The sequence below is a fragment of the Rhincodon typus genome, chromosome 13 (genome assembly GCF_021869965.1).
Source record: "Rhincodon typus isolate 14 chromosome 13, sRhiTyp1.1, whole genome shotgun sequence".
NCBI lineage: Eukaryota > Metazoa > Chordata > Chondrichthyes > Orectolobiformes > Rhincodontidae > Rhincodon > Rhincodon typus.
Genome location: NC_063344.1, coordinates 55,446,689 through 55,458,053, shown reverse-complemented (window position 1 = coordinate 55,458,053; position 11,365 = coordinate 55,446,689). Strand labels below are relative to the sequence as shown.

Here is an 11,365-nt window from a genome sequence, read left to right as displayed (position 1 = left end):
AAACTACTTTTCCCAAAGTGTTGTGAATCTGTGGAATTCGCTACCCCAAAGTGCGGTGTATGCTGGGGCAGTGAGTAAATTTAAGGAGGGGTTAGACAGATTTTTAATTGGTAATGGGTTGAAAGGTTGTGGGGAGAAGGCAGGAAAATGGAGGTGAGGAGCATATCAGCCAAGATCGAGTGGCAGAGGAGACTTCGATGGACTGAATGGCCTAATTCTGCCCCTTTATCTTATGAACTTGTGAAAGATTGAACCTTTTGGAATACTATTTTATTTAGGTAATTATTATTAAATTTAGACAAACATAGAGACGATCTCAGTTGAAGATCTCACCTGAATGACAGCATCATCAGTAACAAAATACTCTCTCAGTTCACAGGGTCAAACCTGGCTTGTGACCTAAAGCCCTAGATTGTGACTTGTAACCATAACTCTCTGAATTGGAAGTGACAACCATATTAATAACAGAAACAAGCCGGCACAAAGTCATCACTTTTAACTCCTGATGTTATTCTTATAGTACAAGGTGATATGAACAAGGAACAAGAGTAGGCCTCTCTGTCCTTCAAGCCTTCTTCACCATTCAATAAGATCATGGCTCGACATTTCAACATATCACCGATTAATCTTTCAGCCCCTTGGTAATCAAGAATCTGTCTACCTCTGCCCTAAAGATATTTAAAGATTCTGCATCCACTGCCTTTGAGGAAGGGAATTAACCCTCTGAGAGAAAAATGTTTCCTTACCTCAGTTTGAATTGGGTGTGCCCTTTCTTTTTAAACTCTGAGCCCTAGTTCTACATTCTCCCACAAGAGGAAACATGCTTTCAATATCCACCACTCAGGATCTTACATGTTTCATTCAAGTCTCCTTTGAGTTTTCTAATCTCCAAGGGATACAGAACTAGTCTGTCTAGTGTTTCCTCATAAGGTAATCCACTCATTACTAGGTATTACTCCAGGAAACTTTCTCTGAACTGCTTTCAATCCACTAACATCCTTCTTTAAGTACAGTGATCAGTGATGTATACTACTTTAGATGTGATTTCACCAATGCCTTGTAAACATGAAGCATAATTTTCCTACTCTTGTATTCAATTCACTTTGCAGTGAGTGTAACATTCCATTAGCTTTCCTGATTACTTGCTGTACCTGCGTACTAACCTACGGTGATTCATGCAAGAGGACACCCAGATATTTCTGCATCTCAGATCACTACAGCCTCTCACTATTTAGAAATATGCCTTTTTTATTCTTTCTGCCAAAATGGATAATTTTACACTTTTCCACATTGTACTCTATTTGCCAGATCTTTGTCCATTCACTTAAGCAACCCATTTCCCTTTGAAGGCTCCTAATAGCCTCTTCACCACTCATTTTCCCACTTGTATTTGTGTCATCTGCAAATTTAGCTACCATACCTTTGATCCCTTCATCCAAATCATTTATATAAATTGTAAAGAGTTGAGGACACAGCACCAATCCCTGTGACACACCTGCCAGCCCGAAAAAGACTCATTTATTCCTATTCTCTGGTTCCTGTTGGCCAGCCAATCTTCTATTCATGACAAAATGTTACCCCTATGCCATGATATTTTACTTTCTATAATAACCTTTGATATGGTACCTTATCAAATGTCTTATGGAAATCTAAGTCCAATAGATCTACTGGTTCTTCTTTATCTACAGCACAAATTGCTTCTTCAAGGAACTCCAATAAATTACTTGAACAGTGAGGTGGCTTTGCTCCTGGCAAGGTATCATTACCTGATGTGGCAATGGTTGTATTATCCTCCACTACTTTGGAAACTAGGTACGGACACATGGTATTGGGAGATCAAATTGAAGCTTATATTATCTGCATTTTAGTTACAGGCATTGTACTCATAGGCACATCAGTGTCTGGGATAATATTAAGCCAATTGATTACAACAGAGTGGCAAGGTTTTAACACTGTGTCATGTTCCAAGATAGTATCTGGGCCCTTAATATTCTCAGGTCGCATGATGATCTGAGAATTCAGTGATGATGTACATGAGCATGTCTTTGAAAGGTACACTGACTGAGAGACACAAGGCAACATTCCCTTTCTCTAAAGTTAACATTTATCCCAAACTCATATACATAATTGTACATAAGCCAGTGATGTTCATTCAATAATTATACAAAGGGGGTAAACAGAATTTACAAGGTTAACATTTCAAACCTGAGTCAAACACTTGGGAGGTTTGACAACTTGCCTTGATCTAAAGTTTTGAACATGTTGTTCCCTGTTCCACATGTTTAACAGTTTGGTCATCTTGCTGCAACATCATCATTGGCATTTACTTCCTCGCTCTCTCTGTACATGATTGATGTTCATACATTGATCTGAGCAAATTAATGGATTTAATTGAGTCATGTGTGTTCTGTTTCACTGCAGTGAGTATGGTTTTAATCTCAATCATGACTACGCCAAGGTCTGTGCACAGTAGTAGTCCTGTCACAGGTAAAAGATTTCAGGAAATCAAGATGGGCTTGTAAATTGGCATTGCACTTTATACTGCCAATGTATGGAATTGGTGGTCTGTTACATGTTGTGAGACCATCTCTCAGGCTGTACTGTAGACCTCCACTTGCTGAGGTGTATGTCTTTCAGAATGTGTAATAGTAATACGTTGACACTAGCTCCTGCGTCACTTTTAGCTTTTAGGGTGTTTTGCCCTGCCTTATGAGGGCATATCGTATTAATGGTTGTAAAACCTTCTAATCATTTTACACCATCAGCATGGCGTGTGAGGTTCACGGTGTGGGAAGATTGATCATCTTCCGAAATATGCCTTTTGCTTGATTAACTCTGAGCCCCCTTGTGGCAGTATTGTGGTAGTGTACCATTTTGTTGGTCAGCTGTGTTTTGTTCTGAGGTTTGGCTTAGCTTTTGGCACCAGGTTACCTGCACATACTTGCCCAATGCCCCTTGGTGCTCCATACGTTACAAATATCCAGAAAAGCTGGGCAGCTTTTAGATAGGTACACAAACTGCAGCTGTGACCAATTTTATTCAATTGGCATGCTTTGCTGACCGCAGCAAAAGCATAAACTGCACCCAAAGCTTTCGATTGTTGTTGATCTGTCACTATATCTTCGTATTTGCATCATCCTCAAGTGACAATACAGCCCAGCTAACTGCTACTTTTTAAAAATCAGAACTGTGAGGCATTTTTAGACGAGAGAGAGCGAGAGACAAAGAACTTATTAGTATGGTATTGATAATCTTGGTAACTTCAACATTTTCTTAAGTAATAAAACTATGACAAAAGATATATGATATATATGTAATTTGTTCAGTTTGGATTTCAGATGATTGGCATATGAATAGTTACTTTTGAAGAAGTGTCAGAGGAGCAAAGTACTACATCAGCCAATCTTCAGGATTATAAACTAATCCAGTAGGTGCCAGACAGCAAGCAAATTTTGAAGGTAGTTTACATTGTGGTGTGTTTATGACTGAAGAACTAAACATTATGGGCCATTAACAACAAAAACAGAAATTGCTGGAAAAACTCAGCAGGTCTGGCAGCCTCTATGGAGAGGAATCAGAGTTATCATTTTGGGTCCAGTGACCCTTCCTCAGAACTGATGGTGGCTAGGAAAAGGATGGATTTTGTGCAGAAGATAAGTTGGGGGGAGGGGGTAAGGAGTAAATGGTAGGTGGAAATAGAGACGAAAGAGAGAGAAGAACACATAGACAAAAGAGTAGATTATGGTTAGCCTAGAAGAATGAATAGCTACTAATGAGGACTATTAGTGGCTAACAATGGGTTGTGTGTAATAGCAGCCCATGTAGTGAGAAGGTCTGGTGTGTGAGGGTGGGGAAAAGCATGGGGAAGGAGTTTAAACTCAATATTCCCAAAAGGCTGTAGAATTCCCAAGTGGAAAATGGAGTGCTGTTCTTCTACCTTGTGCTGAGCTTTGCTGGAGCGCTGCAGTAAGCCTGAGGCAGAGATATTGGCCAGGGAACACAGTGGTGTGTTGCAGTGGCAGGCAACTGGAAGCTCAGGAATGTGGGTGTTCTGTGAAGCAGTCACCTAGTCCACACTTTGTTTCCCCAATCTACAGACCACATTGTGAACAATGAATGCAGTAGAATAGATTTAGTGAAGTGCAGGTAAAGCGCTGCTTCACCTGGAAGGTGTGTTTGCACCCTTAGATACTGAGGAAGGAGGAAATAAATGGGCAGCTGTTACACCTTCTGTAGTTGCAGGGGAAGGTACTGTGGGGATATGGGGAGATGTTAGAAGTAAGTGTGGACCAGGGTGTCCCAGACCGAACAATCCTTGCAGAAGGCTGACTAGGGAGGAGAGAGGAGTATGTGTCCGATGGTGGCATCCCACCAGAGGTGGCGGAAATGGTCACAAATTCTGTTTTTGTTTCTGATTTGCAGCATCCGCAATTCTTTCAGTTTTCTATTAAGGGCATTAGCTTGTTTATACTTTAGTATAATCAAAAACTTATTTTGGCTTAGGAAACCTAGACACTGGATTTTTAAAATAGCTTTTGGAGGAGGCCGGACTAGAATTAGAAGCACAATGTACTTTCTCTCCTAGAAAGGATTACAGAACAGTTTGGGGAATAAGCTATTTTAGTGGCAAAATTCATTCGTATAACTGGCAGGCTAGGGGTATTTCAGGTCAAAATCTGCAGGTTATCGAAAGCTGATGAAGTCTAAGCTGTTAGTTCTATGAATATTCATATGAGAGGACAGTTCAGAGGAAGTACCTTGGGAAGAATCAGTTGAGTGAAATTTCAAGATTGGAGAGAGAGAGGTACTTTCTCTGCATGTGAAAGTGTAAAGTGATGGTGTTGGGGAATCGATGAGGTATTGTTTTGCTCTTTGTTTTAGGGTCTTTCAAACTGTGATCTATATTCTATAGTTTGGTTTGCATTATGTTTGTTTTTCATTTGTGGAATAAATATCTGTCTTATTGTTAAAGTCTCATTGACATTTACACATTCATGACTTTTCCTACTGCAAATATACACTTTTCTGTGGCATTAATGTTTTCTTTGGATTGGGACCCTTCCATTTGAATAACTCCCACCAGGAGTGGAATTGCCTCTGTACAGAATGGTCTGTAATTCTTTCCACCAAATCATGCCATAACTCCAATGCTATATGTAGCTACTTGATTGACATCAGGGCTGTTGTCACAGATATATTGCAACATGGGCCTCAAGAAGTACTCTGCATATTTAAAAGACACAGGACTGCAATGCTAAATTGCATCATCAAAGATGCACAAACCCTACTGCTTGTCAGCCCACAGCCTGTGTGGACAGATTAGGTTGACTATTAGTGGTAAAGTTTGTTTAAACCATGGCAGTACTTTATCTTTGTAACAGCCGAACATCGAATGCAGGATGTCCAAAATTTTAGTCAAGATGGAAACATCACTATCATCTTCATCTTGGAACTTGTTCATTGTAGTCTTCATCTTGTCTTTTTGCTTGTCTCAATTCTTGATTTTTGAAATGTTCCTCTAAATTCCCCTTCATAATATTTCCCAGTTCCTCAACATGTTCCTTGTTTAAGCAGCCTTCATCCATTAATTCTATACACTTTGCAAACAACTGCATAATTTCAGAAAGAACGTTAGAATCTGGCTCTGTACCAATTCCTTTGATGAGAGAATCACGCATAAAATGCCACATCTGAGTCACATATTCAGGTCCTTGGACTCAAGCACATTCCAATAGCAGAGGCATTGATTAAGCTACAGAAACACGAATGCCATTGTGAAAATAAAACTTAAGAAGCGGGACCATCAGTTTCACCGCTTGCTCGGTGTATTCGGCAAACCCTTCCTTCAGCTCCTTTGCGTAACATACCAGCATCTGACAAGCTGTTGCCTTCTGCCCTAAACCTGCAGTTTTGATCCCAAGGCTCTGCTGATCTCCAAGGTTTACAAACTCCCATCCATCATCCTCACTCATGTTCCCCATATCTTGAGTGTCTAGGAGGGCCATCTCAGGTTTAATCAAAGCAGTCTTCATCAGCCACCCCATAACAACAGGAAGACATTGTTGGAACTCCTTACCACGAATCTTGCACATTCTTGCCCAAGCAGAGATCATATAAGATATCTGTGGGTTGCCATCCTCCAACTCATTGGAATTCATTTGGGTTTTTAAGAGCAACTGCATCACATCCGAGGCATCTTGCATAAATTTGTCTTTGCCGACAGCGAGGCCTGTGAGGCTAATGCACTCAATAGTTTTACCTCTCAGGAGCTGAAGCTCTTTCTGTACTCCATTTTCAACAACATGCTTCAACGATGGCATGAACAAGTCGCAGTACGGGACAAATTTCTCCTCTGCAGTGTCAGCCACTGAAGCAATGGATGTCACAACCTGCTCCAATACCAGCTTAGTACTTTTCTCTATGATCTCCTGCAGTTTAGCTACCATGATTCACTAGATTATCAAGACATGGAAGTAGCAGCAACTTGGGGCAATTTTCAGAGAAATTAATGAGAGCAGCAACAACGTGAGCTTGAACTTGTAGATTCGCCTGATCTTCCACCGTCTGCAAGAGTGCTGAAATGACTTTAGCATGAAATTTCCTCTAGAAAGTTAGTGCAAAGTCTGTTGCCATTTGGCCTATTGCATTGCAAGTTGCATATCTGATTTCTGAGTGTGGATCTTGAAGAAACAGCAAAATGAAATTCACAATCTCATTGAGAATCCCCTCCAATTGCTGATGACAACCTTCCCCGATAGCAGACAAGGTCATCAGACCCGCATGCCTATATTTCCAATCAGTGTTTTGTAACATTTGCATGATGTGTTCTTTTGTCAGTGGAAGCACTACATTACCACAAAGACCAGAGGCTATTCTGGCCAGTGCTCTTTTACCAACAACAGCATTGCTGTCAAAGTCATCATCTTCAATAAAAAAAGAAAGAACTGCGGATGCTATAAATCAGGAAACAGAACAGAAATTGTTGTTCTGAGGAAGCGTTGCCGGACCTAAAACGTTAACTCTGTTTTTCCCTTCACAGATGCTGCCAGACTTGCTGAGCTTTTCCAGCAATTTCTGTTTTGTCATCATCTCCAAGTTCATCTGAATTTGACCAGTTTTCATCATTCTCTAAATCCACCATCATTGCCATCTCTGTGGAATAGCTTGTGATGCAATATTGCTGTGTTTTTGCAGCATGGCAGAAGCTGTCCCAGACAAAGTCACAATCACTTCCAGTGCCAGCTGGCGCTGCATGTTTTGCAGTGTAGTACCTGCACAGAGCTTCAGGCTTAATGTTAAGGTGGGTTCAAAATGAGGACATAAATATTTTGGCACTGTATCTGCAAGCCCCACTACTGATTTCAGAACTGAATCATCATTTTGATAACAGGAATCATTGACAGCGTGTAGGATACCAGGCAGCATGTTGGCAAAGTGCTTTTGTGATGGAGTATTATTCTCATTAGCCTCACAAATGCTGCTGCAGCCCTGGCAGCGAGCATTTGAATCGTTGAGTTTTCTTGATCTTGCATGCATTGAAGTAACATTCGTTTAATAACATCAAGATAATGTCATTACTGGTTTCCAAAAATTCCTGGGAAGTTCTAGGATATGTGCAAAGCAGCTTCATGCAACATCATGTTCTGGGAGCTGACAGATTCAAAGTGGAATTTCAAAATTTGGTTTTTTCCTTCATCATCATCAATTAGATTCTTTGACAGTTCTGCTGTAATATCACAACTCTTCTTCCTGATGTTAGATGATCCCCCCATTTGGATACCCAGAAGCAGTTCATCTTTGACTGCATTCTGCACATCAGATACTAGGCTTGGGAATACCTCATCAAAAGATGCAGATGGCATTCGCCGCATTAAAACAGCAGTCATCTGTCTTACCTCTTCTGCAACTGATGTATTCCTGAGTGTTTGCAAAAGAAACGTGACCTTTGATTGGCCAGGGATATTCTCATAGGTTTCCTCAGCCTGCTTCCTGACAATGTTGTCAGGGCTCAGGTGGTTGCTGAGCAGAAGATAAAACTGCTGCTACTGCTGCATCATTGTGCCGAATGTGAGAGGGTGAGAGTGTGTAAGTGTTAAAGAAAATTTGTGCCCTGTGGGCTTCTTTTTCAGTGAATGACCAACACATTAAAATATAGATAAAATCTTTCAAGCTAGATTTTACTCTGGGACCTGCCTTATTGAATAGTATCATCAGCTGGGATCATAATGGGATTCTTAAAAATAAATTCTTGTATATTGAAGGAACTTGGATTTTACTCTTAAAGAAATTAGCTGTCTTTCTTGCAGGTCAATGTCATATCTATCAATCCTTATAGCTTCTCAAAAGCTAATGTTGCTGAATATCTAAATTTTCTGATGTCCAGAGCTTATGTTCAGTTGATCTCAATTAGTTTTTCAAATATCAACCTCTAAGATATTGGAGGACTTTCTTTACAGACAGCCACAACTTCTAACCATGATGTGAGTTTTGCTTTCAGCAGGGTTCATTTTACTTGATGTGGCAATGGTTAGGTTATCTCTCACAATATAGTAAATTAGATGTGGACAACATGGTAGTGGAAGATCCAACAGATAATTATTATTGCTGGCTATTATATGTAGACATTACTTTCACATCCATGTCTGGGCTAAAGTTAAGCTAGTTGGCTATAATGGAACAGCTTTCTTTTAACAGTGTGTCACATTTCAGTAGATCCAAATTAATATGGAGCTTGAGTCCTTTATAGTTGCGGATCTATGATACGTGGGTAATATCACGTGCTTATCTCTTAAATATACCAAACATGAGACATGACAGAAGTGATATATACTGACCATGTGAAATATGAATGTGATACAGTACACATTATTATAGGAAGTGATGCAATTTCACATGGTCTTGCTCCCCATTGCAGCTTCATGACAAAATGAAACCACAGTAAGATATATCTTAAATAAAGCTTCCTTACCTCAGCCAACTTTGTAAATTTTCTGTAGCAGTATGAAGAGGACAAGAATATTATAATTTTAATAGACTGCACTATCCTTTTTCTTTGTTTATAATTTGATTCAAAATTGATACAGTATTGTATATAATTCTGAGCAGGCCAGCTTAAACTTAGAAACATAGGAGCAGGAGGAAGCCATTCAGCCCTTCGAGCCTGCTCCACTATTCTTCATGATCATGGCCGATCATCCAACTCAATAGCCTAATCCTGCTTTTTCCCCATAACCTTCAATTCCATTTGCCCCAAGTGCTATATCTAGTCACCTTTTAAATACATTCAATATTTTGGCATCAACTACTTCCTGCGGGAATGAATTCCACAGGATCATCCCTTTTTGGGTGAAGAAATGTCTCCTCATCTCCATCCTAAATTGTCTACCCAAATCCTCATACTGTGACCGCTGGTTCTGGACACACCCACCATTGGGAACATCCTCCCTGTATCTACGCTGTCCAGTCCTGTTAGAATTTTATAAGTTTACAAGACATTCCCCTTCATTCACCTGAACTCTAGTGAAAACAATCCCAACCTAGTCAATCACTCCTCATATGTCAGACCCGCCATTCCCAGAATCAGCCTGGTAAACCTTCGCTGGACTCCCTTGAGAGCAAGAGTATCCTTCCTTAGAAAAGGAGACCAAAACTGCACACAATATTTTAGGTATGGCCTTACCAAGGTTCTGTACAACTGCAACAAAAGCTTGCTACTTTTCAATTTAACTAAATTATACAGAAAATACATTCATCTTTTTTGTGACTTTACTTTCTAACTTTTTCAAGACCTCTATATCCACATCCCCAGATTCTGTTATTACTTATAATACAGTGTTATCTTCACCAAAATATTCCTTTGTGCTGTTCTGCATTGAATAAAACTGTTCAATTGTTAACAAAATCTAGCATTGAAAGCTCGCTGTAGTGAGAACAACACAAGCAAATTCCCTGTATAAATCAAAGTGAATTTTATGATTCCTCCAACAACCAACACCATGACTGGTGTATTTGAGGGCACAACCATGTGAAATAATGCATTTGCCAGCCCTGAGCTAGCAAGACAGGAGCTAGATGAAGAGACAGCCATCCATAATGATAATAATGAGCACACTTGATTCATACTTATTCTGTATGGAATTATTATTTATTGAGCAAAATTTAGTTAAAAGAAACATTGGCCTAGAGAAGGCAGAGTCTCCTTTAACATCTGCAAATCAGATAAAGGTAAAGCCACTATTTGTAGGAATGTTTTTCCTGACACGGGCAAAGACTCAGGAGGCAGGCAGGATTCAGGCAAGTGGAAGATGTTTGTTCGAGCAGAAACCGGTTTATGCTGGGAGAGAGCCAAAGGATCTTCCCCAATTCAGGCTTTGGAAGATAGATCAATGACACACCCTCTGCTTTTACAAAGAAATACAACATTTTTATACATTTTGTGTCACAGTAATCAAATACAACGTAGTCATCATCCTTTCCCTTAGTTCAAACACCCAATCCTCTGGGACGCCTAATCAGCGATGGGCACTGCTATGGACAGCCCCAGGTTCCCATGATCTTATGGTATTAGCTAGACATTGTAATCTCTAGGCCTTGGGATCTTTCTATGCATCCTAGCCATTCCCATTCCAAAAGTTTAATGGCTATACTCCTTTGGTTTTTCTCAGGTTTGTTTATCTGTAAAGACAGCTCAAATTCTATTACCCATTGTGTTTTGCTGCTATCGTTTATCACATTCAGTTACTCCATTTACTTCCCACTGTCCCAATTCCATTATGTAAAAATAAAACATCAGTTAGTTTGAACTAGTTGTTATAAGGTTAACTTCTGTAATGAAGTTAATTATAAGTGTAACTTTATACAACTACTTCTACTGTCAGCATTTTGTAATTTATGGGTTGTGATCAATCTATCTTGTTCAGGGCATAAGAGAAAGTGTCTTCTAAGGCTGGTTAATCTTTACATCTAAGCTTAATTTTTTTTAAGGCTTGAATTATATCCTGGTTATGTACTGAAACCAACTTCTACGATTAGAGCATTTTTAGCTAGAAATTATTTAATATTGCTGGTAGCTTCAAAGAGGCAACTATTTACTATGAAATAATTTTAGCTGTCATCCTTGCAGCTGCTCGAAGACCTAATCTAACACTGGAAGTTATTCATTTACTGGGACAATCACCCTTTCATTAATAGAGCTGGAATTGGTCATTTATCTGTCCTAAGGCATCCTTTTATCAGAACTGTCTCAGATGGGAACATACAGCGTTCCTTTACTGGCCTTCTAGCAGTTCTGTTCAAAGGTACCATTGTTTTTCACTGTGCGAGCAGGCTGCTTAGTTTTGCTTAGCTTCTGTCTGCCATCTTGTAA

General features: G+C 39.7%; 1 pseudogene; it reads right to left on the bottom strand.

Moving 5' to 3' along the window:
- Positions 1–4,877: 4,877 nt before the first annotated feature.
- LOC109939064 lies at positions 4,878–8,057 on the bottom strand (annotated as a pseudogene).
- Between the last annotated feature and the right edge of the window lie 3,308 nt (positions 8,058–11,365).